A 27,972-nucleotide genomic window follows, 5' to 3' on the forward strand; every position below is an offset into this window, starting at 1 on the left:
ATATGGATGGGCTTGAGTGTAAATTTTAAGGGGCTTCAACATTAGCTTCAGAACTTTTAGTACAAGATGAGTGCTGGGCAGACTTGTACAGTCTGTGCCCTGAGAATGGAAGGACAAATCAAACTCGGGTATACATGTAAAGTATCACATACCATGTAAAATGAGTTTATCTCGTTGGGCAGACTGGATGGACCGTACAGGTCTTTATCTGCTGTCATTTACTATGAATGCAGTATCTAGATTTTGGATGGTACGGTTCTCTACCTCAAGCAGGTCAGTCGGTCTTTGAAGATGCATCACTTCTGCATGGAGACGCTTCGGTCTGTGATCACGGCAGTGCAGTCGGGGGGTTTCTCACCGCCCTGGACCTTGAGAAGGCGTATCTCCACATTCTCATGTGGCCAGCACATCAGCGTTTCCTCAGGTTCATGATCCTCGGGGGGCATTATCAGTTCCGAGCTATGCCATTTGACTTGGTGATGGGCCCTCACGCCTTTTCCAAGGTGATGGTGGTAGTAGCAGCCTTCCTGCAGAAGGAGAATGTCCAGGTGCATCCTTACCTGGATGGCTAGTAGGTTTATCTCGGAAGTTTATAGTTTTGAGGAGAGAGTCTGTTGGCTTTCAAAGGGGATTCTAATACAAAATTTAAAAGTGCAGATGACAGGAGGCAACCTTTGTCTGGTGCCATGAGTAGGGTGGAAAGGTGCAGATATGATGTTATTTATCTGGATTCTAGTGGTGGGGAGCAAATATAGTACCTTAATCATATGGATGTCTTCTGGGGCAAACCTGTACCAATTTAAAACCTGAAACACAAATGATCATTCAACACAGTCAAATGCCTTTTCTGCCAGGTATTTGTGATCTGGCTTGGCCACTGTTTGGAAAACAGGATACTGGGTAGATGGACCATTGGTCTGACCCACTATCCAGCTTATAATCGACAGACAAAAACGCCTATATTGCGACCTAAATCGGGAGATAGGCGTTTATCTCCCAAAAACGAATAATGCGGTATAATCGAAAGCCGAACTTGGACGTTTTCAACTGCACTCCATCGCGTAAGCGTACAAAGTTGACGGGGGCGTGTCGGAGGCGTGGTGAAGGCGGGACTGGGGCGTGGTTATCACTCGAACAGAGATGGGCGCCTTTCGCCGATAATGGAAAAAAAGTATGCGTTTGTAGCTAGAATTTAGGGCACTTTTCCTGGACCCTGTTTTTTCACGAATAAGGCCCCAAAAATTGCCCTAAATGACCAGATTACCACCAGAGGGAATCGGGGTTGACCTCCCCTGACTCCCCCAGTGGTCACTAACACCCTCCCACCACAAAAAATGATGTTTCTCAACTTTTTATTTTCACCCTCAAATGTCATACCCACCTCCCTGGCAGCAGTATGCAGGTCCCTGGAGCAGTTGTTAGGAGGTGCAGTGGACTTAAGGCAGGTGGACCCAGGCCCATCCCCCCCCCCTACCTGTTACAATTGTGCTACTTAATGCTTAGTCGTCCAACCTCCCCAAACCCACTGTACCCACATGTAGGTGCCCCCCTTCACCCCTTAGGGCTATAGTAATGGTGTAGACTTGTGGGCAGTGGGTTTTGAGGGGGATTTGGGGGGCTCAACACACAAGGGAAGGGTGCTATGCACCTGGGAGCTCTTTGACCTTTTTTTTTGTTTTTGTAAAAGTGCCCCCTAGGGTGCCCGGTTGGTGTCCTGGCATGTGAGGGGGACCAGTGCACTACAAATCCTGGCCCCCCTCCACGAACAAATGCCTTGGATTTATTTGTTTTGAGCTGGGCGCTTTCATTTTCCATTATCACTGAAAAACAAAAACGCCCAGCTCACAAATTGTCGAATAAAACATGGACGTCTATTTTTTTCGAAAATACGGTTCGGTCCGCCCCTTCACGGACCCGTTCTCGGAGATAAACGGCCATGGAGATAGACGTTTTCGTTCAATTATGCCCCTCAATGGCTACTCTTTTTAAAAAAAAATTTTTTTTAATTTATGGCATAACTTGCAAACTGAAATACAGAGATAAACTAAACACATAGTAAAAAAGAAAATAATTTTAAAAGAATTTACAACCAATCTCTTAGACCGCTGTTGGCAATGAAGAGGGGGAGAGATTTCTAGATGAGGAGATCCAAAATAAAACTCCAAACAAAATTATAAGTAAATGGCCTGGCCTGAATATTCCCACCCTATAATTGTCTTAATCAGTTATTCCATCTATCATTCCTTCGGTCTATTTGGCTAGTTTCTTCATATCCAAAAATGTTCGAAGTTGTTCTGGCTCAAAGAAAACATATTTATTGCCCAAGAACTGAATTAGGCATTTACATGGATATGCCAATAGGAATGTTGCTCCTAACGCCCTCGTCTCTTCCCTGAGAGCTAGAAATATTTTCCTTCTGTCTTGCGTTGTCTTTGTCACATCAGGAAAAGTCCATATTCTATGGCCACAAAAAGTTTTTAATGAGTTCTTAAAGTATAACTTTATTACCACGTTTAAGTCCTGTTCAAATACAAATGATACTATTAAAGTCCGTCGTGTTGTTACTTCTGACAAAGATTCTTCCAATAGAGCAGATATATCCTGAATTCCCGGCACAGGATCCTGAACTTGAGGCAAATTTTCAGAGCCCATTGGCTCTACTCCGGTTCGAGGAGATAGTGGAAGGTAATAACATAGTAACATAGTAGATGACGGCAGAGAAAGACCTGCACGGTCCATCCAGTCTGCCCAACAAGATAAACTCATATGTGCTACTTTTTGTGTATACCCTACCTTGATTTGTACCTGTTCTCTTCAGGGCACAGACCATAGAAGTCTGCCCAGCACTATCCCCTCCTCCCAACCACCAGCCCCACCTCCCACCACCAGCTCTGGCACAGACCATATAAGTCTGCCCAGCATTATCCCCTCCTCCCATTTTACAGAAGACTATCTCTACTTCAGGAAGCAGGTGAAAGCTTGGCTCTTCAACCAGTCCTTTAATGGAAGAAGTAAATGACACCACTTGCACATATTATAGCAGGACATGTTTATCCATTCCTAGTCTAGTCCCTTATTTTCTTACTCCTGTTACTCTTTACTACTACTACTACTGTTACTTAACATTTCCAGAAGGTAATACATTTTATTGAATGGAGGAATAGCAGAAGAAAGATATTGAAGAATTTCTACATGATATTTTTTAAAGAAATCCATCGCGTTTATTCCTGTAACCATGGGAAAATTCAGTACACTTAAATTAAGATGCCTGTTATAGTTTTCTATTTGTTCTATTTTCCAACTTGTCAAAAGTTTGTCTTTAATCAATACATCAGTAATAGATTAAAAAATTTTAACCTCTGCATCTGTAAAGCTTGATTCGCAGAATCTTGTTTGACTTTTACTAACGATGAAGTTAAAGCATCTACTTTATTCACGAGAAGAGATGTATCTTGAGCAGATTTAGTAACTGCAGTTGTTAATTCTTGAATTGCTCTCCAAATAGACTCCAATGTAGCCACCATGGGAGCTTCAGGCTCCAAGCATGTTTCCTCTGCAGTTTGGGGTAGAATGCTGCCGACCAAGGCCTTGCTGCTACCGGTTCCCGATTCAGCTGGGCCTTCCTCTATACCCCTAAAGTATGCAGGGCATGGTGGTGGATAAGCTCCAGAGGATAAAGATGTCTCAGTCCCCACGAGCGTCGTTGCTCCTCCATCGGCATTCAAAGCAGGTTCCAATGCTCCGGTATTCAGTGGGATGCTCGTAGCATGTCGGTCTAGCGTTTGCTGGATCGGGGATGAGGTTCTGGCCAGCGAAAGTTGGCCCATCACCGTCCCCTTCCTTTTGGTATGAGGCATTAGACAATGAAAGTAGTAGAAGAAACGCCAGAAAACAGCTCAGACCGACTAGCCGACGTGCTCAGGCAGCTATCTTGACACGCCCCCTCCCCCACTATGGCTACTCTTATGTTCATATGGCATCTAACCCTATAGCTATGATAGGGGACATGAAATGTTGTGTATGTATTAGGATTTTAGTGAAAAGTCTAGTGTTATCGAAGGTGTGTCTTCCATGCATAAAGCCTGTTTGATCTGGAGTAATGTTTTTGAGTAGCACTGTATTCTTTCTGCTATGATTTTCGCATATAATTTGGCGTAAATATTTATTAGGGAAAGGGGTCTATAATTTTGTACAAGTAATGGATCTTTACTGGGTTTAGGTAAAACGATTATTGTGGTCTCAGTAAATGAGCCATGCAATTCACCTGTTTGTATAAAGTGGTTAAAGAATGAAGTCATCACTGGTTCTAGTTCTAATTTGAAAGCCTCATAAAACTGTACTGTAAGACCATCAGGTCCAGGAGCCTTTTTTTGGCCATACCTTTCAAAGTCATTTCTATTTCTTGAGATGAAATAGGTATAGCTAAGACAACTTTATCAAAGGGGTCTAGTGTGGGATGCGGAGATTCATCTATCTAATAGTGAGGAATCAATGGTTAGTGGGTTTATCTCGGAAGTATATAGTTCGGTGTAGAAAGCATGGAAACATTCAGCAATATCACTAGGGTTTGTGATCAAACCATTATTATCACTTTGTACAGCAAAAATTTGTTTCTTTTCAGATCTAGCTTTCAAATAATTAGCTAAGTGTCCGCTTTTATTGTTTTCTGAATAATATTGAGTAGCCTGCATAAATATGGAGTTACTAGCCCTATTGCTTAATAGGTTATTATAAGTGAACCTGTTTTTATTTAAGTTGGTCAAGATTTGTAAGTCTGATGAGTAGAAGTTTGGTGATCAATATAATGTGAAGGTGTTGAGTGGCTGATCGGACTACTGCTTGAGCTTGGACTCCATGTAAGATCCACAATTTATTTATTTATAGCATTTGTATCCCACATTTTCCCACCTATTTGCAGGCTCAATGCGGCTTACATTTTCCATAATGGTGATCACCAATTCCGGAAGAAAAATACATATTTAAGGTGAAGGAGACAGAGAGAATTAGGAATACAATTACAGAAAGTGCATTTTCATAATCAGAAATAAGAGATGTTGGATTAACTTCAATCGTGATAGATTAACTTGGACAATCAGAAATATTAAACTTAAATCTTGTTGATTAGTATGGACAATCAGGAAGTACAGAATAATGTTTGGTGAAGATTCGGTGTGAAATTGTGATTAACTGGTATTTAGGATGGATTATTGTAGTATGCTTTGTTGAATAGGTTAGTTTTCAATAATTTACGGAAATTATTTATGTTGTGTGTTGTCTTTATTGATTTAGGTAGTTCGTTCCATATTTGCGTACTTATATAGGAGAAACAATTAACCGTGAAGGTACCTGGGGGGGTAGAGGGTAAGGAAGTACGATGTTATTAATTTCCCTGATCCAGTGGGCTCGGGAGGTCATAAGAAACCAGACCCTCCTGGACCTGGCAGGGGGCTTTGTGTTGTTTTAACATCTGGGGTTAGGTTGAGAGGGGAGGGTTAAGGGGGTTTGGGGGCACTAAGGGGGGGAGGGATTTGATACTACACTTACTGCTGGATTGTATCTTTACAGCATGGGGGTGGGACGAGAGTAAAGGGAGATAAACGAGAAATACTTGTTGGCGGCCCATTTTAGTGGCTTCTTGTTTCTGTACTATACTGTATGGTCAAATATTTTCTGTTTTGGAACAGTTGTATTGGTTATGTTTGAATCGTCAATAAAAATTGAAAGTAAAAAAAGATTTGGCACGTTCCTGGAGGAAAATTCCATGTCTGTTATTGAGATGGACATGGGGGAAGCCACTGCTTGCCCTGGGATTGGTAACATGGAATGTTGCTACTAATTGGGTTTCTGCCAGTTACTTGAGACCTGGATTAGCCACTATTGAACGGGAAACTGGGTTAGATGGATCATTGGTTTGACCCAGTATGGCTATTCTTAATACAGTGCATGCCCCATAAAATTTACACAGTACTAGCATCATATTGTGAATATATTTTCTAAAATACAGTGTTACACAATGAGATTACGTTTTGCAAGGAAACAAGACCTTTTGAAAAGAAGCCATAATCTGTAATTCTCATTATCTGCCCAGAAGCCCACTAATAGGCAGATGCTTTTGCAAGTTTGGTGACAGTAGCCTTGAATATATTGACTGTGTCTCTAATCTGGTGATATAGGAACCAATTTCTGATTCATTCCAGCTGTAGTAGCTTGTTAGTTTTGACATCTCTTTTCTAATTACAAGACCAAGCAAGTACTGTAAAAGCAGACTGGCTGACTAGGTATGTTGTTTGAGGCTTGGGTTGAGAATCTCTTCCCTAAAGTACGCATGAGCGAATGTATTTTTGTTTGTATCGACAGGGCCACAGACCAAAAGGTTAGAGTGTATAGTCACCATTATACATTAGCTTTGGGACCTCCTCAATTTCCTTTTCTTTACTCCCTTCAGCAACAAGAGACAAAACTGATTTTATTTTTGAAAGAAACTCATTTTGTTGAAGCTGGATATCAAAGCACAATTTAGATTCTTTGTTGCTTGCAGAACTGTCAATAGAGGTAGCAAACTGTGATAGCTTTCATTTTGTTCAAACACATCTTTGTCAGTGAAGAAAATATAAATTACTGCTTTTCTGTTATTCCCACTAGTTAACCTACAAGACTAATGTGACTTTAACATGCTCTATTTTTCTCTGTGTAGTGCCTTTGGTGTTACACCAATAAAACATGCATGGACTATCCTGTCAGAAGCATTTTCCCATCATCGTCTCTGTGCACTTTGTCTGATGTTCGCTGGGGATTTTGCTGGAGTAAGTACCAGACTGAATTGACTTGGTTAGTGCAGGGTAATGTAGAATATGCAATTTTCTCATACTGACAATAGAGAGAAATTGCAGTAGACTCAGCGTAATTCTGATTTATCGGGATGAGATGCCCTCAGTGGTGATAATGATGTTCCCCAATAAGAGGTTTTTTTAAATTGATATTTTATTGCAGAACAACAGTCACAAAATCTGCAAACTACAGAACAAAACATTATTTTCCCCATCAACAGAGTACAAAGAAATACCCAATTCATATTCTCCCATCAGAAGACCCCAGGCTTTCCAGTACAAAACATGATGTGTACTCCTCTTCCTACCAATCCTCAAATGCCCCAAACTTCCTCAGACACGTTATATAATTCTCTGAAAGATCCCCACCAACTTAACCCTCTATTCCTCTCCACCAACCCTCCACCCCTCCCCTAGTTTGCCTACCCCTCAGCCATCCACTCATCTGGTACGCATCCAACACAACTTTCTTCCCAGTACACATCCACTCTCAAGGCTTAAACGCAAAATACTTTCCCCTACTGCCCTCTCTCAGGAGCTCCATTCGCCTGATTGAACACACCTCCCTGTACCATTCCCCCCACCCCCACAGGAGATATCTGCTTCCCCCCCAGAGCTGCAGATGCCACACTTTGTTGTCACCACTGTTTCATTGCCTGTTTCCCCTCCCTCACTCCTCTCAGGCATAAGCACTGCTGCATTTTCAGGAGGGGAATTCCCTGACAATCCTATACATAGTCACTTCTGTCCAGTGGCGTAACCAGACAACCAATTTTGAGTGTGCCTGAGCACAGAGTGGGTGGGCACAAAATTTTCTCTCTCCCCCCTCTCCCCCAGCACTTCCCAACTCAAAATATAAATACTTTAGCTGATGAGGATCCCCAGTCTCTGTCAGCTGGGGACCTCCACCAGAGATGGCCAGAACTCCTACCCGCCAAGCCCAGCAGGCAGTAGCAACTCCTCGAGCCACTGATGCCAGCACCCCATAAATGCTTAGTTGTCAGTGGCTCCAGGATGCTGCCCCCATCTGCCAAGCTCGGCGGAAAGGAGCTCCGGCCAGTCCCGGAGGAGATCCCCAGCTGACAGGGTTTGGGGATCCCCTAGCCACAGCAAGGGTCAGGGCTGCTGTTAACCATGCTGGTGACCAGGGCAGAAAATAAAGAAGCCCTTCCCCTAATTCCCTCTCCTCTCCAATCTCTTCATCTGCCGTTATAGTAACACTGACAGACCCTCACAAATTACAGAACAAGGGATCACAAATTAGAAATAAAAATATTTAGACAAAATTGAACTGGGAAGCTTAGCATGCACTGCAACACTGGAGAAAAAAAAACCAAAAGCGCATTTCCTTTTCAACTTAACACAATAAAAAGACATCCACTATGCACATTTCCCAAAGCTAACATATTCCATTTAAAACATTCAAAATAAGATTTTTCTACCGTTATTATCTGGACATTTATTTTTCCATCATGTTGGTTCCAATTTCTCTTTCCCGCTTTCCTGTCTGTTTTCTGCTAATTCTTCAAGTGGCTGTCCATTTGTCTTTTTTCTCCTGTCATTTCATTTCCTCACTACACCTGCCTCTGAAATATTGATCTTTCCATTTTAGCTCTTTCCTTTCTTTCTTTTTTCTTTTCTGCCTCTGTAAACTCAAATTTCATCCTCTTTCTAAATCTTTTCCTTCTTTTTACTTTTAAGATATCTATCATATTTCCATTTCCTTTCACCCACTAGCTCTCCCATTTCCCCACCTCTCTCCTTCCCAGCCTATCATTCTCCTTTCCATCTTCAATCTACGCACAATTACCATATTTCTACCACTGTAATCACTGTTCTCTCATTTATTTCCTTGCCATCTCCACTCCCTGGGCATCTCCCCCATGCTTTCCACCATTCCCAATGTCTCCCTCCCTCCACCCTTCCAGCCCAGCATCTGTTCCCTCTTTCTCCCATCCTCACCCTCTAGCCTATCTCCCTATCCCTTTTACCTCCCACCACCAGCATCTTCCTATCCCATCTCTCTCCCCTCCCCCATTGTTCAGCATTTTTCCCTTTCTCTTTCCTACCATCCATGCAGCCTTTCCCGCCCTCTCCCCATCCCATCCCACCCCACCCCACCCATATCCAACAATTCTCCCTCTCTTTCCCCTTGCAGCATCTCTCCATCCCTCCCCCCACATCGAACAATTATTCCTCCACCTCACCTAGCACTACCCACACTCCCTGATCCCAACAGTGCTCCTGTCTCTCCCTCCCCCCAGCCACCCACTGACATGCTGCACCTCCTCTCCCGCCCGCCAGCCATCCGCTGCGGTTTTTATTCTCGCCCACCTCCCAGCCACCCGCCGGCTCGGTCCAGCTCTGCATTTCTGCAAAGGAGCCGCGCCCGTCAACACGTTTCCTTGCGGCTGGCCTCACTTCTGATACTCTTTCTGAAGAGGCGGGGCCAGCGCAAGCACTCGTAGCGTGTGGACGGCCCCGGCACCGCACGGCTCTAACACCGCTCACGGACGGGGATGACAGCAGAGGGAGCCCGGAGGGAGCAGGGAGGGAACAAAACCTGCCGGCGGGTGGCTGGGAGGAGCGAGGAGAGAAAGCTGAAGTTACAGTTTGGGCGCCTATGAGGTGCACTGTTGCTGGGTGGGCCCGAGCCCATCCAGGCCCACCCGTGGCTACGCCCCTGCTTCTGTCTATAGTCTAAAGAGCTCCCAGTTCCCCATTGTCGTGCAGGAGACTAGTTAAACCTTGTTCCCCACACATTTGACAAAACTCAGCTGTCCTCACTTTATCCATCATTTATATTTTATATGTAAATATGGAAGAAAAAAGCTTCACGTCACCGGCTCAAAAAAACCCTTTCATCCTAGTGTGCAAATTATGTTGAAAGACTTCCACGCTTCTTGATTTTTAAATACACAGATTCACGTGTCTTGAAAATAAATCTTCTATTACAGAGTCTTAGGAAAACCACACGATGGTCCCACCGATAGTGGCCAACGTTTTGCTTCTTATTGTTATAGGGATTGAGGATGGTGCACTTATAGTCACACCTTTCTAAAAGGCACTGAATTCAATTCCTATGCTCCAGACATGCCAAAACAGCCATCAACAGAGGAAAACCCCATTCCTCCTTCTCCTCCCTCAGCCAACAATAGCCCTGTATAGTTGTCACCAACTCCCCCCCCCCCCCCCCCCACCCATGCATGGATAAGGAGCCTCTCCATGCAGCCTCTTACCAGTGCTGTCTTTTGGAGGGGGAGGTCCACTATGCTAGCAGATGAAACATAGTGGTCAGGTAATACCTATGAAGGTTAGGCAGATTAATTCCCCCATCCCTTTTGAGTCTTTAAATCTTCATCTGGTTCATATCCCTTATTAGCCCAAATGAACCACACAATAATCCTATCCAGGGTCTCGAATAGCCCAATGGGAGCTTGGTGGGCAACATAGAAAACAGATAAAGAGCCCGAGGCACCCAGTTTATTCTAACTGCAGGCAGTGCCCCAACCAACTAATACACAGCTTGCTCCATCTGAGAGGCTGCCGTGGACGTCACCTCAACTTCCCCTATCTAATGGCATTATTTCAGATTTTTTCCATGCTGACGTATCCCTATAGGGTTCCGAACTCAGCCAGGTGCTCCTGAAGCACTAGGAATGATCTAGAGATGTTAAGTACAACAGGACGATATTGATCTACATATAATGTGACCACCTGCTCCAGCGTCTCAACTGAAATACCCACCCCTGGCTAAGGGCTCAGTGGCCAACACAGATAACAAAGGGGATAGCGGACACTTGCCACGCCCCCCACTGAATCTGGAAATAATTTGACCAAGCATTATTCACCAAAACCTTTGCCATCAGATCTGGTATAGTGCCTGTACCCATCAATGAAAGTTAGGTCCCTGCCAGAATCCCCCAGAGTATCCAGCATAAAAGGACATTCTGTGCTGTTGAATACCTTTTTGGTGTTAAGTATAATCAAAGCTGCAGCCCTGTACCTAAAACTCACAGCACATTGTGACTTGCTTGATGCAGAAGTATTAACCCAGTCTGATTCCTATGTACAAGCCTCCTCACAACACATTCCAGCCCTCCTACCAGCACCTTTGCAAAGATTATAGCATCTGCCTCGGTAAAAGAGATTGGCCAGTAGGGTGCAGAATCATCCCTTGGTCTCCCTTAAGTATCACCTCAATAGATACATCATACATAGAATGAAGGAACTTCCCCATGTCCAGGACCTTTTGAAAGACTCTAGCTGATACAGGACCCAGGCATGTTGCAAACTTCTTATACTATTCAATGCCAAATCCACTGTGCCCACATGCTTTCCTTGGCTTGAGCCTATTAATAGGACATTCAAACCCTCCCTCTTCTACAGCCTCAGCAAGCAAACCTGTCTTACATACTCCATAATGTGTGCCACCACCACCCCTCCCTGTAGGGCATAAAGCCTCTGATAAAACCCTTTAAAGGCATTAGCCACTTCTTGAGGTGGGCCTAACAATCTTTTCCCTATATTGTACTGTGGTAGTATACTCCTCAGACAGGCCTGGGGCCTTAGGAAACACAGCCACACAAGGGTTAAAGGTGAAAGGAAAAGATTTATTTACATGCAGAGACATGTGTAGCCTGTTATCTCCACAGGTCAGGGATACTAGTCATATAAAATCACTTCTTATACTCATAAAATCTCTCTCTCATGCCCTGCTATTTTTGGCCTATGTACACGCTTGGTCACCCTTCCGCCAGGCAACTCAATCACCTTGTCTCTTACTGGAATTCCCAGCATTCCAGTTTCAATATTCTACACTGGGCACTGCTTGGCCCTTACTTCCCAAATCACATTGTCAACCAGGTTGCAAGAGGGCATGTAATGAACGAGGGACTTTGAAAAAAAGATTGTGTTGGAGGCAAAAACACATAGTAAAAATGTTTTAGGTATATTAAAAGCAAGAAGCTGGCAAAAGAATTGGTTGGACCAGTAGATAACTGAGGGGAAAAGGGGCACTCAGGGAAGACAAAGCCATAGCAGAGAGAATAAATGAATTCTTTGCTTCGGTCTTCACCACGGAAGATTTGAGAGAGATACCGCTGCCAGAAAAGATATTCAAAGCTGACGAGTCAGAGAAACTGAATAAAATCTCTATATACCTGGAAGATGTAATGGAGCAATTTGACAAATTGAAGAATAGCAAATCGCCTGGTCCGGGTGGTATTCATCTCAAGTACTGATAGAATTGAAAAATGAATTTACGGAACTATTGTTACTAATATGTAATTTATCTTTAAAATCAAGCATGGTACCAGAAGATAGGAGGGTGGCCAATGTAATGCCGATTTTTTAAAAAAGGTTCCAGAGGTGATCTGGGAAATTATAGACTGGTGAGCCTGACATCGGTGCCAGGCAAAATGGTAGAGACTATTATAAAGAACAAAATTACAGAGCATATTCAAAAGCATGGATTAAAAAGACAAAGCCAACATAGATTTAAGGAAGGGAAATCTTGCCTCACCAATCTTTCTTTAAAGTGGTGAACAAACATGTGGATAAAGGTGAGCCGGTCGATATTGTTTATCTGGATTTACAAAAGGCATTTGACAAAGTACCTCATGAAAGACTCCAGAGGAAATTAGAAAGTCATGGGATAGGAGGTAGTGTATTATTATGGATTAAAAACTGGTTAAAAGATAGAAAACAGAGTAGGGTTAAATGGTCAGTATGCACAATAAATTCACAATGGAGAAGGGTAGATAATGAGGTTCCCCAGGGGTCTGTACTGGTACTGCTGCTGCTTTTTAACATATTTATAAATTATCTCTAGATGGGAGTACCTAGGGGCCCTTTTACCAAGCCATGGCAAAGGGGGGCCTGCATTGGCGTAGGCACGGGTTTTAGACGTGCGCAGAGGCCCCCTTTTACCGCAGCTGTTAAAAGGGCAGGTCTCGGTTTCCTGCCAGAAGTGGCCGGGCTGCAAGTAAAGCACTTGCCTTGTGGCTATTTCAGGGGGAGCCCTTACTGCCACCCATTAGGGCTCCTACAGTAATCGGGCAGCGCACGGCACTGCCCAGTTACTGCTGGGTATTATGCGTCGCTACAAATTTCTGTAGTGCCTGAAATGACGGTGCGTTAGAGGTCGGAAGTACCACCGGGCTGCTGTGGTAGCCCAGCGGTACTTCCATTTTAGCGATCAGTAAGCCTGAGTTGGGCTTACCGCTGCCTAGTAAAAGGACTCCTTGTGAGGTAATTAAATTTGCTGATGACACAAAGTTATTCAAAGTTGTTACATCGCAAGAGAATTGTGAAAAGTTAGAAGAGGACTTTACGAGACTGGGAGACTGGGCATCCAAATGGCAAATGACATTTAATGTGAGCAAGTGCAAAGTGATGCATGGGGAAAGAGGAACCCGAACTATAGGTGCGTGATGCAAGGTTCCACATTAGGAATCACCAACCAGGAAATGGATCAGCAAATAGAATGTTAGGTATTATTAGGAAAGGAATGGAAAACAAAAGTGAGGACGTTATAATGTCTTTGTATTGCTCCATGATGCGACCACACTTTGTATATTGTTTGCAGTTCTGGTTACCACATCTCAAAAAAGATATAGAGGAATTAGAAAAGGTACAGAGAAGGGTGACGAAAGTGATAAAAGGGGTGGGACAGCTTCCTTATGAGGAAAGGCTAAAGTGGCTAGAGCTCTTCAGCTTGGAGAAAAGACAGCTGAGGGGGAGATATGATAGAGATTTATAAAATAATGAGTGGAATGAAACGGGTAGATGTGAATCGCTTGTTTACTGTTTACAAAAATACTAGGACTAGGGGGCACTCAATGAAGCTACAAAGTAGTAAATTTAAAACGAATTGAAGAAAATACTTCTTCACTCAATGTGTAATTAAATTCTGGAATTTGTTGCCAGAGAATGTAGTAAAAGCAGTTAGCTTAGCGAGGTTTAAAAAAGGTTTGGATAGCTTGCTAAAAGAAAAGTCCATAAGCCATTATCAAATGTACTTGGGGAAAATCCACTAAATGTAATGTACTGTTTTGGGATCTTGCTTGGTACTTGTGCCCTGGACTGGCCACTGTTGAAAACTGGATGCTGGACATGGACCTTCTGTCTGTCCCAGTATGGCAGAACTTATGTACCCCAAATCTGCTTCTGGTTCTGCCACTTACAGGGTAGCACTCTCTGCTAAGGCTGCTCTTCTGCCCCAGGCTATTCGTAGGTACTGCAGTCCTACTTACCACACCTTTGGAGTCCTCTGCACTTGGGGCCTCCCTGATCTATTCAGCCTCAGGGCATTTAAACTCCTCCCTGCCTGAGCCCCGCCCCCTTCACTCAACCCATTTAAGTATTGCTTCATCAACGTATACAATTAAAGACTTGATCCCTTTTCTTTGAAGACCCCTGGTGCTTTTTGTTGTGTTTTTTGGATAAACATTGACTTTTCCAAGTCTACGTGCCTAATAATGGGTTATGAATTTACCTCCAGGAGCCTGTCTGAACATTATGCTCCACCACCATTACCTTCCCATAAAATTCTACATCACAGTGCAGACTAGATCTTGAGCAGTCCCTTCTCTTTGTTTAGGACCAGCTGCTGAATAAAACAGTTGTTGATGGCTTTGCCTTCATAGCACGGTCTAATGAGACATTTACCCAATTAGTATTGGGTGGTTGAAGCTTCCATTATTATTGTACTGTCCAGTTTATTAGTGTTCCTTATTTCTGTTAGTATATCATTTATCTCTCCTTCATCCTGTCTAGTTGCATAATAGTATATCCTCACTGCTATACCTTTTCCCCAGGGCTTTTATCCTGTTTAACTTTATGCCAGCCTCAGCATATAGCACCACCCTTCCACCAATTTAATCCATTCTATTTTAATGTCATTTGTACCCTGATAGCACGGTGTCCCATTGTTTATCCTTCTTCTACCAGGTTTCTGAGATACCCATTATGTCCACATCTTTGTTTTGTGTCACACATTCTAACCATTTAGTCTTAACTTTTTAGTCTTCTGGCATTCACATATGGAAAATTTAAAGTATGTATATTAATTGTATTCACAATCTGCTTAGCAGTCAAAGTGGGAATCATCTCTCTCTCTCTCTCTCTCTCTCTCTCTCTCATTTAAATGCACCTGGGCTGCCTTTATCACAACCTGTCTATTGGGATATCCTAACTTCCCCGTTACACCATGATGCTTTAAAGATATGGTAGTCTCCTCCAGCTTTAAAACCTGCTCCAACCTATTCTTAAATGTTACTAAAATCAGCTGGTTAAAGGGAAACCTATCCTTTTGGAATAGACACTCCTGCTTCCAAAGTTCATTCTTCACTGTCATGCATTGATTATTTGTTAATACCTGATATTTTCCTCAATTTATTTAAAGCAAATATAGAAGTACTAATTAATATTGACCATAACCCAGCCATATGTACACTTGGGCCACAGTGGGTAGAAAGGGAGACAGATGCTGGAAGGATGCCTTTTTGGTCGAACTGGGATCAGGAATCTAAGGAATTTCTATTTGATAAATGGAAACAATATGAACATGAGAATGAACGGCATAGGCTGCAATGCTCTCTTGGGAAAGTGCTAAGACAGTACTCAGAGATGACATGATGAGATATATTGTGGCAACAATAAAGGAAAAAACGAATGAGGAAAATATCATAAAAGATACCGAAAAAGAAACAGGTGGGACATAAGAAAAGTGTATTCAAACCCAACAATTCTTAAATGACTTGCTGAATCAGAGATTTAAAAAATGTCTGTATGACTGTACAGAAATACATTTTTTTTTCTTCCATGAAGCCGTGCAAATAAATGCTAATTAACTAGAGTTGAAATAGGTCTAAGTGCATCCATCACCTTAAATACAAACATGGGAATATCTTCAAATACCTTTACATATCAATGAAAATGTTTTAAAATGTTTGGTTTATTAAATATGGTATTTAAATGAAGCCATGAATAATGGAAGAAAAAATGGACTGTAGTAGTGTAACCAAAATCTTACTGACAACTACTTTCTATTTTCCAGTGAACTTTGAGGTATTTATCATTACCATGTCCGTCCTAGCTGGAGCTCTGTTGTTGTCTGTCGGTATATGCTGCTGTTACTGCTGCTACTGCAGAACGAACTCAAGACGGTAAAATATCTTTTGTTATGAATCTATATTTTTAGTTATGAATCTTCTTATTTAGGCCACATAGTGGTCTGATTGTATGATTTTAGGACTTTTTTTTTACCGTTGTGGGGAATAGAAAGCATACTGAAAGACTGGCCTATAAAAGCAACCCCTTAAAAAACCACCAGAAAAATGTGATCTCCGATACCTAGGAAAAATAATCTCAAGATTCACAAGCTAGAAGCTGACCAGCCAAGAAAACTGAAAGCTGCCTCCTCTCTTGCAGCAGCCATTTTAAAAATTAAATGAGTTCTATTTACTGCTCACCAGAGCAACTCCTCCAAATTCAGAGTAGTATAATCCCTAGACCCTGCACCCACTTAATGTCTCAATCCTTTTCATGGACAAATTCGCACTCCAAGTTTTACTTTTATAAATATCAGTTGATGGGCTTGACTACCCAGTGAAATTCAGTTCAGAAAAAGACTGATATATGAATTAGCTTTCACCATACTTATTCCTTCCATTCAAATGTCTCTCCCAGCTCTTTCTAAATTCTGAAAATTAATCCACTGTTTCTAAGCTGCGCTAATGCTGACACAGTCCAGTCACTTTGAATAGGCTGTGTTGACATTGTTGTGTGGCAGCCGCTAGTGCGGCTTAGTAAACAAGGGGTAAGTTGAGTTCCAAATTTTTTCTTTTAAAAAAAATTCAGTTCACAAATTTTATCAATTCACTTGGGGGCCTTTTTTACTAAAGCTTCCATTCTGGAAGCGCCAACACCATTCCCTGAAGGAGATAAGCTGAATAATCCCACCAGCTCAGTTCCCATATGGAGGTGGGAGGGGCAACAGCAGAAGATGGACTACAAAGTCCTGAGACTTTGAACTCCATGGGACAAAAATGCCCTCTGAAGGGGACACGTGCGCTTGCGTCCATGGGACTACTTTGAGGGTGGCAGCCGTCAGCCCCACTTGCTGCAGGTAGTCACATGATCTGGGGAACGCCTGGGCACAAAACTCGTGTTTCTGAGCCTGCAGGCTCAGTTCCTGGGTTGGATCTGTGTGACTGTTTGCATACTTGACCACCCAACCCAGCTTGTCCAAGAGCTGTACATAAGTACATTAAGTATTGCCGCACTGGGACAGACCAAAGGTCCATCAAGCCCAGCATCCTGTTTCCAACAGTGGCCAATCCAGGTCACAAATACCTGGCAAGATCCTGAAAAAGTTCAATACATTTTATGCTGCTTATCCCAGAAATAGCAGTGGATTTTTCCCAAGTCATTTTAAAAATGGTCTATGGACTTTTCCGTTAGGAAGCCATCCAGACCGTTTTTAAATACCGCTAAGCTAACTGCCTTTACCACATTCTCTAGCAACAAATTCCAGAGTTTAATTACACTTTCAGTGAAGAAATATTTTTTCTGATTCATATTAAAGTTACTCTTTTTGTAGCTTCATCGCATGCCCCCTAGTCGTAGTATTTTTGGAAAGTAAGCAAATGATTCATGTCTACCCATTCCACTCCACTGATTATTTTATAGACGTCTATCATATCTCCCTCAGCTGTCTTTTCTCCAAGTTGAACAGCCCTAAACGCTTCAGCCTTTCCTCACAGGGAAGCTGTCCCATGCCCTTTATCATTTTTGTCGCCCTTCTCTGTACCTTTTATAATTCCACTATATATTTTTTGAGATGTGGCGACCAGAACCGAACACAGTATTCGAGGTGCGGTCACACCATGGACCGATACAAAGGCATTATAACATCCTCACGTTTGTTTTCCATTCCTTTCCTAATAATACCTAACATTTTATTTGCTTTCTTAGCCATCGCAGCACACTGAGCAGAGGGTTTCAACATATCATCAGCAACGACACTGAGATCCCTTTCTTGGTCGGTGACTCCTAATGTGGAACCTTGCATTACGTAGCTATATTTCGGGTTCCGCTTTCCCACATGTATGACCCAAGATGTCGCTGTCCTCCTCTGAATCCTTCTGGATCAGCCAGTCATCCAGGTACAGATGTGCCTACACTTCCTCCTTTCAGAAGTAGGCAGTGGCCACCATCATGACCTCAGAAAAGGTCTGTGGCACCATGGCCAGCCCAAATAGGAGGGTCCTGAACCGAAGTGCCTGTCTGCTTGAGGGAACGGTGTAGGCACTTCCAGAACGGATGGTGGTCACCACAGACACCAGTCTCAAGGGCTGGGAGGCCCTTTGTCAAACCAGCACACTGGAGGGCTCTTAGTCACCCTTCCCTTATGCAGACATATGGAACTCTTTTAACCCAATAATAGAGGAGGACCTTGCCAAAATCCTAAGAGGCCTTTGACCAACTCCCAGGTCCCTCAACCCCTCCCCATCAAAGGCAGTGCAGCAGACAAGCAGGGGACTCATAGAAGGGGGCCACAACAATTCCTCTCTAATGGGCGGCTACCAACAGCATTAAGAAGGGCAGTGGTGCATCCTTTTGTAAACAACAACAACATTGACCAAGACAAGCTCGAAAGTTACTGGCCAGTATCTAACATCTATTATGAAGGAAAATTTGTAGAACAAACAGTTTATGTTAAACAGCGATTTGACTAGAAGAGATAAACTGGCAAGATCCATGTTAAATTGGAATCAGACCGGTTATGGAATAGAAATGGTTCTCGTATCCCCTACCAGATCTTCATAGAAACTGATACAGGGGATTTGCCTCAGTTTAGTACTGCTTGATTTCTCAGCAGCTTTTGACACTGTGGACCACGATATCATAAGTACATAAGTAATGCCATACTGGAAAAGACCAAAGACCCATCGAGCCCAGCATCCTGTCCCCGACAGCGGCCAATCCAGGTCAAGGGCACCTGACAAGCTTCCCAAACGTACTAACATTCTATACATGTTATTCATGCTAGCACGACTGGCAGAAACAGGTATCAGTGGCACGGTACTTGCTTGGTTCAGATCCGATCTATCCAGTGGCCAATAGTCTATACTGTTCAGCAGCACCTAGTTGCCACCATGGGCACCGATGACCTGTGCGGTACCACAAGAGTCACACTGCTGCCTATTCTGTTCAATATCTACTTCAAGCTACTAGTCGAACTGATTCAGTCAATGGATACTCTGTCAACATCTACGCAAATTACCTGCAGGTACTCGTACCCATTGAACCAGACTTACCTACAGCCCCCAATAAACTGATTACCTGTTTCCTATGGGTCCCTATCATAAGTGAGCACATACCTTACATCAAAATCTCTTTTGGGAGATACGAACTCCCCCTTAAATCACAAGTCAGGAACCTTGGGGTGTACAGCTAGGCTCAACACTTACACTGGTTTCACAAATCCAAGCAACCTTCAATTGCTACTTCTATCATTTGTGACAACTATGCTGCATCTCTCCATACATTGAGAAGGCAAGTCTCAGAAAATGGTTCAAGCCATGAAAGTAATTGATTCCTCCCCCTCAATTGTTTTCTACACTAAAGAAATTAACAACTTTGAATTTGGTTAGCAGTGGTTTTATAATAATAATAATAAAATGTATTTATGTTCCACATTATCTCGAAATTCTAAATAGATAACATATTACATAGCATATAAAACTAACAAAATTAGACAAAACAAAATTACATAAAACAAGCTCGTATCAAATCATTTGTTAAAATGACATTCGTGCTTCTCACCTTTTCATAAAAACTAATGTTCCAAGCTCATTACTTTTCTGATCCATTCACCTGATGAAAAAAATAAGTTTTTTAAATTCTGTCCTAAATTGCATCATGTTTTACATTGCACGAAACTCAGCAGGCAGCATATTCCAAAGTCTGGGACCTATGATATGAAAAAATGAATGAATTTATTTATTTATTAATACTTGCTATGCTGCCTTAGCCAACGATAAGCATCCAAAAGCACTTTTTGAGATGATCTCAGTAGATGTACCGGCTGATAGAGTTTCAAAAGTAGAACATAAAATAGGAGTGAGACAGTTATTAAGAGCTTTAAAAACAAACAAAATCTTAAAACGAACACGAATCTACATCATGTCAGCAGTTTGCAGATGCATTTGTAAAAAAAATTTTAGATATTACAACTTTGTTCAACCCAGTGCAATCTAGGTTGATGGACAGTCCTTTCTTGGTTAAGGCGCAAAATTGGAGTGTATTTGCGGAAGTTAGTCTTGAGCAAATAAAGTCTGTGTTGCGTAATATAAAATCTGGTTGTGCTGTTCATCCTTGTCATCCATCTATTGTTAAGGCTTTGAAAGCTATTACGTTAGAGCCAGTTGGGCATATTGTAAACCCTGCGTTATGGGAAGTCAGGCTCCCTGATTTGCTCAAAACTGCCAGTGCTAAGGCCTTTATTATTAAAGTCTGGAAACTTGGATGCCTCAAAAGTTGAATTTTAGACCTATCTTGTCTCTATGCTTTATGGCCAAGATTATAGAGAAAGTAGTACTTACACAATGAATTGACCTTTTTTTTTTTTTAGATACACATCAAATTCTGGACAATTACCAATTTGGGTTCCATTCAGAGCATGATGCTGAGACTTTGCTTCTTTCTGTGACTGATAGTATTCAAGCAGGTGTTGATAAAGGGTCTTCATTTATTTTGGTATCGCTGGATATATCTGCAACGTTTGACTCAAGTAATCATGTTTCGCTGTTAAACCGTTAGACCTCTGTTGGTATTGATAGAACTGTCATGAATTGGTTTATTTCTTTCTTGGACCAAAGGCAATGTTGTGTTGTTAAAAACCTGCCTTTGTTAACTTAACCACTGGTGTGCCACAAGGTTCTGCATCTTTCTCCGCACTTTATGTGTTTTGTTAGGTGGACTAGAATCTATGTGCACAGCATACAATTTTTTTCTTTAAGGTGGAGATGTCTCTCAGTAAGAGTATTGAGTTTTGTTTGTATTTAAGAACTATAGAACAATGGATGAAGGCAAATCATTTGAGTTTAAATGTTGCAAAAACACAAGTTATATTGATGTCCAGTCATGATTTGTCGGACATTCCTGATACCATTTATATTGATGGAATTGTTTGCCATTTAGTAAATGGTGGTGTTCTTGACTAGCACTGACAGTGAGAACTCATGTACTTAAAGTTGTTAGTTTAAATTTGCAAGAAATAGTACTAATTAGATGTTTGAAGGACTAACATCAGAGAATGTTTGAACAGTTATTCAGAGTGCGGTCATACCTCACTTTGATTATTGTAATGGTTTGCTGTCTGGACTGCCTAAATAGGTGTTGAATGGGGTAATTTCTCAAGGAAGAGGAAGAATAGCAGCAGGGGCAAAACATTTAAAGGTGACTAACATTTATGTTAGAAAATTACATAAGAGTAAGAGGAAAAGAAGGTCGCCCTGGCTCTCGAACACAGTAGCTGAAAAGGTAAGGAAAAGCAGATCAGCCTTCGTAAGTTACAAGAGGACTCAGAAAGAGGAAGACAGGCAAAAATATCTTGAAAAGCTAAGAGAATCTGGAAAAGCTGTCAGGAAAGTGAAGAGACAAATGGAAGAAAAGATAGCCGATACGGTAAAATTGGGGGACAAGACATTTTTCAGATATATAAGTCAAAGGAGGAAGTGCCAAAATAGCATTGTGAGGCTCAAAGCTGAGGGGGAGAATATGTAGAAGCCAATAAGGATAAAGCTGAACTGCTTAACAGTTATTTCTGTTCTGTATTCATGGATGAAAGGCCGGGGGATAGGACCACAGAAAACAAATGCTGAGGGGGGTGGATGTGAGGTAGACCAGGACCGATTCTCAGAAGACTGTGTTTGTGAGGAGTTAGCTAAACTAAAAATAGACAAAGCGATGGGGCCTGATGACATCCAAGGGTACTCAAGGAACTTGTAGAAGTTCTGGTGACTCCGCTGCCTGACCTCTTCAATGCTTCCTTAGAGTCTGGAGTGATCCCAGAGGACTGGAGAAGGGCAGATGTGATCCCTCTGCACAAGAGCGGAGGTAAGGAGGGGGTTGGGAATTACAGACCTGTCATTCTGACCTCTGTGGTGAGTAAATTAATGGATACACTTCTAAAGTGGAGGATTGTGAGGATTGTCAAATCGAATGGACTGCAGGAACTGAGGCAGCATGGCTTCACTAGTGGTAGGACGTGTCAGACGAATCTGATTAATTTCTTTGACTGAGTGACCAAATAGTTGGCCATGGGAGGGGTGCTAGATGTGGTGTACTTGGATATTAGCAAAGCCTTTGACACGATTCCATACAGGTGCCCTTGGTATGGGACCTAAAGTGACTGGGTTAAAAACTGGTTAAATGGGAGGAGACAAGAAGGTAGTGGTAAATGGAGCTTGCTCTGAGGAAAGGGATGTGATCAGTGGTGTACCGCAGGAATCGGTCCTCGGTCCGGCCCTTTTTAACATCTTTGTGATTGATATTGAAGAAGGGCTGTCTGGTAAGGTTTGTCTCTTTGCGGATGATACCAAACTCTGTAATAGGGTGGACACCCCGGAGGGTGTGGATGGCATGAGGAAGGATCTAGCGAAGCTTGAAGAATGGTCTGAAATTTGGCAACAAAGATTTAATACTGAGAAATGTAGGGTCATGCACTTGGGTTACAATAATCCAAGGGAACAGTACAGTATAGGGGGTGAAGTGCTTCTGTGTATGAAAGAAGAGTGGGACGGGGGTGATTGTGTCCGAAGACCTTAAGGTGGCCAAGCAGGTAGAAAAGGCGACAGTCAAAGCCAGAAGGATGCTTGGGTGCATAAGGAGAGGGATGACCAGCAGGAAAAAAAAGGCGATAGTGCCCTTGTATAAGTCTCTGGTGAGGCCCATTTGGAGTGCTGCGTGCAATTCTGCAGACCGCACCTACGGAAAGATATAAACAGGATGGAGTCAGCTACCAAATTGGTAAATGGTCTCTGCCATAAAACATATGAGGACAGGCTCATAGATCTCAATATGTATACACTGGAAGAGAGGCAGGAAAGAAGGGGATATGATAGAGATGTTTAAATACTTCAGTGGTGTTAATGTACAGGAAAACTCTGGAATGAGAGGGCATAGGATGAAGTTAAGAGGAAATAGGCTTAGGAGGAATCTAAGAAAATATTATTTCACGGAAAGGGTGGTGGGTGCGTGGAATGGCCTCCCGGTGGAGGATGTGGAATTTAAGAAAATGTGGGACAGGCACGTGGGATCCCTTAGGAAAAGAAGGAGCTAGTAGTTACTGAGGAAGAGCAGACTGAATAGGCCATTTGGCCCTTATCTGCTGTCATTTTTCTGTGTTTCTATTTACAAATTGCGAAGAATGTGGTTGCTGGATTTCTGCTCGGACTGTCTAGATTTGAACCCATTACATCAGCACTGGTACGTTTGCATTGGCTCCCTGTTCAGCTTAGGGTGCAATGTAACATTTTGTTGCTTGTTTTCAGGGTGTTAACAGAGTATCTCCAGTGATTGCTTCTGCTTTTCATTTGCATCAACCTACCAGATTAAGAACTGCCTCGGCTAATGTTATTCCTTCTTTTAAAGCGATCTATTTGGATGAGTATAGAAATGTAATTGTTTTATGTGGTAGGCTTTAAGTTATGGAACACTTTGTCTAACCATGTGAGAGCTTTGAGGACCCTTGTAGAAAAGTTTTAAAGCCTCTGTTGTTTCAGCAGGTGTTTGTGCCACAGCCTGATTTGTTTGTAATGTTATTGTCAGTTGTTTGCAAACGATGTTATTAGGAACAGAATGTTTAGAATATTATGTTTTCATGTTATGTTTTGTTTGATTTTGTTTTATTAGAATTCGCTTAGAATTATTTATTTATTTATTAGGACTAATTTACCACCTTTTTGAAGGAATTCACTCAAGGCGGTGTACAGCAAGAATAAGTCAAACATAAGCAATAGACAATTACAGCAGGAAAAATATTCAAACAACAATACAAAGTATGGCATAGTATGCTACATTATATTGCCAACACAATACACAATAAAACATTTTAATAGACAGCATAGGGTGTAAGCAAAGATGGAACATACAGATAGATAAGAGAGATTAACAGGAGTAAGAAAATAAAGTTTGCAAATCAGTGCCTTCTAAAGCAATGCTACTCACCTGTAGTAGGATGTTCTCAAGGACAGCTGACACAGATTACCACGAACGGATGACATCACAGGTGGAGCCCTGGATTATAGATATAGTAAAATATAAAAAGTTTTAATAAATATATTTATATAACGATTGGATTATTGTAATGCACTCTATATTGGTCTGACAACAAAGGGTTTGCACTAGCTCCATTGATTCAGAATGCTGCAGCAAGACTGATAGAAAGTTGTAAGTGATGTGTCCACATCACACCATTTCTTCAAAAGCTTCGCTGGCAGCCAATACAATTCAGAACTAAATGTAAACCTCTGTCTGACCGTTAAAGAAAATGGACCAGAGTACTTGAATTTTACACACCTCCCTGGATTGCTAAGGTCCTCCCAAGAAGTATCCCTAACCAAAGGACATCATCACACAATGTGACACCTGCCAACAAGCCTTCTCCAGAATAGCCCACACTCTGGAAGGCTTTGCTCAATTTATTTATTTAGATTTTGCTCACACCTTTTCCAGTAGTAGCTCAAGGTGAGTTACATTCAGTTACACTGGGTATTTCTCTGTCCCTGGAGAGCTCACAGTCTAAGTTTTGTACCTGAGACATTGGAGGGTTAAGTGACTTGCCCAAGATCACAAGGAGCAGCAATAGGATTTGAACCAGCCACCTCTGGATGCAGCAGTGGGATTTGAACCAGCCATCTCTGGATGTCAAGACTTCTGCTCTAACCACTAGGCTACTCCTCCACTCAATGTAAGATTGTCTCTACTTCAGGAAGCAGGTGAAAGCTTGGCTTTAATGGAAGTAGCAGCTAACTAGCTAGTCACACACACAAGAACTAGTACCAGCTGTATATTCTATAGCAGGCCTTGCTTATCCACTTATACCCTAACTGAGATTATATTCATTAACCTGTCTGACATCACTTGCAACTTTCTTTAAATTAACCTCTGATTTTCTAACACCTGTTACTCTATCTTAACTGTCTATATCTACTGCCACTTACACTGTATGATGTCTGTTCAGATGTTTTATTGTGTATTGTGTTGACATTCTAAGTAGCATACTATGCCATACTATATACTGTTGTTCAAATATTTTTACTGCTGTAATTGTCTATTACCTGTGATCAACTTATTCTTGCTGTATACCAAGTGAGTTTCTTCACAAAGGTGGTAAATAAATCCTAATAAAAATAATGTACTTTCCCATTGGTTTTATACAGACATGGGCTTCAGTAGCAGTGGGACATGTGGAGGGGCATAATCTAACGCAAACGCCCATCTCCATGGGCGTCTATGTCCGAGAACGGGTACATGAAGGGGTGGGACAGATCGTATTTTCGAAAAAATGGGCGTCTATCTTTCGTTTTGAAAATACAGTTTTTATGGACCAAAATGCCATGGATTTAGTCGTTTGTGAGCTGGGCGTTTGTTTGTTTTTTAGCGATAATGGAAAATAAAAACGCCCAGCTCAGAAACGTCCTAATCCAAGCCATTTGGTCATGGGAGGGGCCAGGATTCGTAGTACACTCGCCCCCCTGACACGCCAGGACACCAACTGGACACCCTAGAGGTCAGTGCGGTGGACTTCAGAAAATGCTCCCACATGCATAGCTCCCTTACCACGGGTGCTGAGCCCCCAACCTCCCTCCCCCAAAACCCACTACCCACAAATGTACAACACTATCATAGCTCTTAGGGGTGAATGGAGCACCTACATGTGGGTACAGTGGGTTTTGGAGGCCTCCCATTTACCAGCACAAGTGTTACAGGAAGGGGGTTGGGCCTGGGTCCGCCTGGCTGAAGTGCACTGCGGTACCCACTAAAAGTGCTCAAGGGACCTGCATACACGCATGCCTCTAGGACTTGTTGCTGCTGTATAACCTTGGCACACCAGTTGACACCTGAAGACTAATCTCTCCAAAAACGTCCTTTATTGGAATAAGCACACTTACTCACAGTTAACTACAGATCAGAGGTTGTGCCCCACTGGCAAAGAGTCTTCCTGGTACTGAGATTAGCAGTAGGTCAGAGCTGGCAGAATGCTGTACAATGCCCTCTTTCAGCAAAATTCAAGGGAAGAACTAAGTTCTGTAACATGGCTAACACGTGAAAGGGATCTGAAACTGTGTTACAAAAATGGCCACTACCTCATGGACTACCGGAAACAAAACAGGGCACACTCTGACCCAGTAAGCAGGGGGAAAAGCACCATGGGAGTAGAGCCTACCAACTACCAACATCGTGAGCATTTAACACAAGCTACTGGAATCATGGAGCCCAATATGCTACACCCACCACAATGCATTGCTGATGTGACTCTGCAGTGCGCATAACAGGGTGTCACACTCACCCGAGACCCACATCAGAACCAGGGAAAGGCTGTCACAGGATAGAACACATTCTGCTGTCATGGAGGTGGGTACGGCATTTGAGGCTGGCATAGAGGCTGGAAAAAAAAGTTTTTAAAGTGGGGGGTTTTTTGGTGGGAGTGGTTTAGTGACCACTGGGGGAGTCAGGGGAGGTGATCCCCGATTCCCTCCGGTGGTCATCTGGTCAGTTGGGGCACTTTTTTGGGACTTGGACCTGAAAAAAAAGGGTCCAAATAAAGCGGACCAAATTCTCGTCCAAAACGCCCTTGTTTCGATTAACTAAAGACGCCCATCTCTCCTCGGCCGATAACCACGCCCCAGTCCCGCCTTCGCCACGCCTCCGACATGCCCTCGTCAACTTTGTTCGTTCCTGCAACGGAGTGCAGTTGAAGACGACCAAAATCGGCTTTCGATTATACCGATTTGGTCGCACACGGGAGAAAGACGCCCATCTCCCGATTTGGGTCGAAATATGGGCGTCTTTCTCTTTCAAAAATAAGCTGGATAGTTTCCAGTGATTGAGAAGAGGGTATCTCTGCCTTTCGCTGTTCCTCTCAAGCTGCTAATATCAACAAGTTTCAGACTTGTGCTAATTCAGTCCCTTTAGGGGTAGCCTAATTAATGGTTAGAGCATTAGGCAGAGAACCAGAGAAGAACTCAGTTCAAATTCCATTAATGCTCCTTGTGACCTTTGGCAAGTCACTTAATCCTCCATTGCTTTACGTTCAAGCTTAATTTGTAAACTCTCCAGTGTCAAGGAAATATCTGGTATACCTGAGTGTAACTCTGAGCAACAACTGAAAAAAGGTGTGAACTAAATCCAAAAACTCTTCCCCTTTCCCTTAATTCTCTCACTTGGCCACTACATGGCACTGTTACCCTATTAATGCAAGAGGAACAGGAATCCCTAGTTGTAAGTAAGCCAGAAGAGTAGGGTGAAGGGGTATTTTGAATAAACTATACATACAAGAACCTTTTAGCCTTCCCTGTGGTTTTTGAAAGTGCCTTCCCTTTCACCCTACTCTTCTGGCTTGTTTGTAGCAAATTACTTCATGATGACAATAAGGAGAGGACCGCAGGGTTCATCTATTTCAACTCTTCTCCTACTTGCTTCAGTGTTTCATTTCCTGCTCTCCCCTGATAAGGAATTATAACAACACATAATGCAGAATGAATGAGTTAACTTTTGCACATCCAAAGAAGACCTCTGTTTTTGTTTTTTTGCTGGTAGTATAGAATATTTTGTACATCTCTGAATGTTTTATTGTTACATCTAAATGCTTAGCCTTTGCCCACTTGGTGGTTACTGACTTTTAGAATTGGACCAGAGCTTTTTCTGTGTAGATGCTGTTGGCTGCGTTATTTAACTTTTGACACTGGACTTCATTTTTCTATTAAACGCAGGTATTGCAGTAAATGCTTTGAGTCTGTGAATGTATTATGGAAACCTATATGACCCCTGATGAAGGTTGGGTCATGTTTCCATTAAAGTTGTTATTGTTGTATTGTTTGAATAAAAATGATTTAAACATAAAGTTGAC

General features: G+C 42.4%; 1 long non-coding RNA gene across 1 annotated transcript in view; it reads left to right on the forward strand.

The window, feature by feature from the left end:
- Nucleotides 1–15,984: 15,984 nt before the first annotated feature.
- LOC115468402 overlaps nt 15,985–27,972 on the forward strand; it is a 100,267-nt gene continuing 88,279 nt past the window's right edge. Inside the window, exon 1 of the long non-coding RNA XR_003941860.1 lies at nt 15,985–15,997. This is a non-coding gene — a long non-coding RNA (uncharacterized LOC115468402). The remainder of the gene's footprint in view (nt 15,998–27,972) is intronic.

The sequence above is a fragment of the Microcaecilia unicolor genome, chromosome 1 (assembly GCF_901765095.1).
Source record: "Microcaecilia unicolor chromosome 1, aMicUni1.1, whole genome shotgun sequence".
NCBI classification, from domain to species: Eukaryota; Metazoa; Chordata; class Amphibia; order Gymnophiona; family Siphonopidae; genus Microcaecilia; species Microcaecilia unicolor.